At 41.8% G+C, this 3,380-nt stretch overlaps 1 pseudogene; it reads left to right on the top strand.

Moving 5' to 3' along the window:
• Positions 1–266: 266 nt before the first annotated feature.
• LOC142747580 (U2 spliceosomal RNA) lies at positions 267–378 on the top strand (annotated as a pseudogene).
• The last annotated feature ends 3,002 nt before the right edge of the window (positions 379–3,380 follow it).

The following is a 3,380-nucleotide window of genomic DNA, read 5'->3' as shown; positions in this document are numbered from 1 at the left end:
TATCCCAGCATTCCTCTGAATGCAGATCTCCGATAATAGTGATGTGATTAATGCTGGCCATTAGATCACTATTAGCAGTGATCTGCCTACATATGAAATGCTGGGAGTAAACCAATTATGTCCTCCAAGCATACTCCTCTTCCCCATCAGACTGTTGGAAGCCCGTGATATCATTGAGCTGCTAAGGGTTTTCATGGCAAAGGCCTGAATGCAGGAAGGAAGCTTGCGTATTTTGTGACTGCCAGCTGATTACATTAATATACAGATTGGCTTCTCGGCTTTTTGGCTTAGATCATGCATAGTATATGTTCTTATCAGTGTCTTGCCTGGGCCATTGGTATGGAGCTGGTACACTATACACTGGGTGTGGAAGCTTCTGGGTATACGCAGGTTGGTCCAATAGCTACCTGTAGGAAACCTGGACCCTCTTGATCAAAGCCATGAAGCTGTTTGAAAGCCTGAGAGATCAAGTGCCCCAGGAGTTGTGACTCTGGGGTATCTGAACTCACTTGGGGTTGGATCCCACTGAGTGATGGCACATTTAAATGCACTTCTCTTTCACAAACTCAAGCACATCTACCTCTGTTCTCCGTGGTCTTCTGGCTAGGACACTAAGAGATTTTTTTTATAATTCTGGTTGAATGTCTGAGCTGTAGTCATGGCGCAGATCTTTTTTTTGTCGCTGTGTGTTCACTGTCCATGTTTGCTTCTTTTTTTTTTTTTATTATTACAAAGACCTTTTCAGGGTTACGGGATGTCTCTCCTGGAGGTCTAGAGGGCATGTATGTTCATCATTTTCCTCACCCTCTGTAAGCCTGGCTCCCCCTTCTGGGGGAGCCAAACATCAACTTTGGCTCCTGGTGGACACTAGGGTGGCGGCCCAGGTGAAAGCCAGAAGCAAGAGGGGCTCTCCCTAAGCATCCGCAAAGGGACGCCATCGATCACCAACCTTGGCAGTGTAGGGCTGGAAAAGGTTTGTGGGGACCGTTCTTCTTTTGGAGAAGGCTTGCATAAGACCGCATCCTTGTGTACTTTTCCGTGTGCTATCCTGCACTATTTTTGCAATTTGGGGGAGAGAAAGCACATACTCAGGCTTTAAAAAAAATATACATATTGGCCGCATAGGAGAGTTAAAGAGGCTCTGTCACCAGATTTTCAAACCCCTATCTCCTATTGCAGCAGATCGGCGCTGCAATGTAGATAACAGTAAAGTTTTTTTTTTCAAAAATGAGCATTTTTGGCCAAGTTATGACCATTTTTATATTTATGCAAATGAGCCTTTCTTATGTACAACTGGGCGTGTTTAAAGTTATGTCCAACTGGGCGTGTATTGTGTGTGTACATCTGGGCGTGTTTACTTGTTTTACTAGCTGGGCGTTGTGAATAGAAGTGTATGATGCTGACGAATCAGCATCATCCACTTCTCTTCGTTACCACCCAGCTTCTGGCAGTGCACAGACACACAGCGTGTCCTCGCGAGATCACACTGTGACGTCACTCACTTCCTCCCACAGGAACTTCATCGCGTCGGATGAGCGAGGACACGCTGTGTGTCTGTGAACTGCCAGAAGCTGGGTGGTAACGAAGAGAAGTGGATGATGCTGATTCGTCAGCATCATACACTTCTATTCACAACGCCCAGCTAGTAAAACAAGTAAAAACGCCCAGATGTACACACACAATACACGCCCAGCTGGACATAACTTTAAACACGCCCAGTTGTACATAAGAAAGGCTCATTTGCATAAATATAAAAATGGTCATAACTTGGCCAAAAATGCTTGTTTTTGAAAAAAAAAAACAACACATTACTGTTATCTACATTGCAGCGCCGATCTGCTGCAATAGGAGATAGGGGTTTCAGAATCTGGTGACAGAGCCTCTTTAAGGGGCCCCTTGAATAGATGCATATATAAGGGAGGTGAGCTAGTGAGTGCATTTGCATCAACTAACCCTGAAGTGCTACTCCGGGATGGAACTCAACACATGCTCTGGAAACAGTATGGGTTCCCTCTAATTAATCCAACTTATTAAAGCATACCTCCAGTGATCCACCTGAAAACCTTTTAGGATGTGTACCCTAGTATGTGATTTCACGTTTATAATCAAGAATTAAAAATATAGTATTCTGTTGTTTTTTAGCTTCATTCATTTGCAGGCTGCACACTCCATTTCAGTACTGGGCAGAGTAGTAGGGAACTTGAATTACTGCAATACTTTACGTTCTCCCTGCTAAGACAATAAGAGAGATATAGATAGTGAGATAGATATTGTTCAAAGAAATTTAATATTCTACCAAATTAGGAAATTTCAGGCTGTCTGAGTGTGTACAGTGTAAAATGAGCGAGAAGGTTGTAGAAACAGTGACCGGTGACTAAATACAACTTCACTTTATCTTTTACATGGCAGACAATGATAACAACTTCCTGTTAGTGGAATAGGAAGGAGAGGTCGGCAGCACAAACGACTGAGCTTTGCATGAAAATACTTTATGGGTCTGTTTAGTAGGTGCAAATGCACAGATTAGCTCACTAGGGAATCTTGTAGATATTTTAATTAAAACGTTTCTGTTTTAGCGGCACATGCCCTCTAACTTTCATGTCTATTTTAATCTACTAAATACTGTTGCAAAACAAAATCTTCTTTCTAATGAGTTAATTACCACCATTACTGTCTGGTTACTGACTGCCTATTAGTGTGGATCTTTGAACTATATTACATATTAGCAGTGTGTTAGTGCCCGATAATGATAGGCAGTATATTCAGTACCGGTAATACTTAATTATATCCAATACTATTCACGGACAACCAATGGACACTCAATGATTACTATTTGTTATTAACTGCTTTGTTCTGCTTTGACTGGAGCTTGAGATTGACTTTATAACTCTACTTACCTTATTGTTTTCTAGTTCTTTGACTTGCTACTAACGTTCCTTGACCACATGACAGCTGTTTGGTTCAAGAGACTGTATATTAGGCACCAGGACCTGAGAATACTTTATAAGGAACCCAATATCTTCTTGCAAGAATTAAAGAGGCTTTCTCATGAAGACAACCTATTTGGTCCAGCTACTCTAACTCCCCATCAGTGTTATCGCTAGGGAAAGTCACAACTAGCCATACAAATCCCAATGTATGCAGCAATGGAAATGGGGCATTACATGCTACCCGTTCAAGTGAATAACCTGAATAAATCCACCAGAGATGCTTTTTGTGAGCCTCTCTTAGCTGTGGTTTATATATGTTATGACTCAATAGAGCAAGGCGCTAGGGAATGTCAAATTCCCTGCAACTCTTCAGCAGTTTCTATAATCGTTGTCTAGTTTCCACACTATAGGCTACTATAAACAATCACCATGTAATATTTAATACTTCAT

This window comes from Rhinoderma darwinii, chromosome 2 (assembly GCF_050947455.1).
Source record: "Rhinoderma darwinii isolate aRhiDar2 chromosome 2, aRhiDar2.hap1, whole genome shotgun sequence".
NCBI classification, from domain to species: Eukaryota; Metazoa; Chordata; class Amphibia; order Anura; family Rhinodermatidae; genus Rhinoderma; species Rhinoderma darwinii.
The sequence above is the reverse complement of the archived record's forward strand: the minus strand, read 5'-3'. Positions and strand labels throughout refer to the sequence as shown.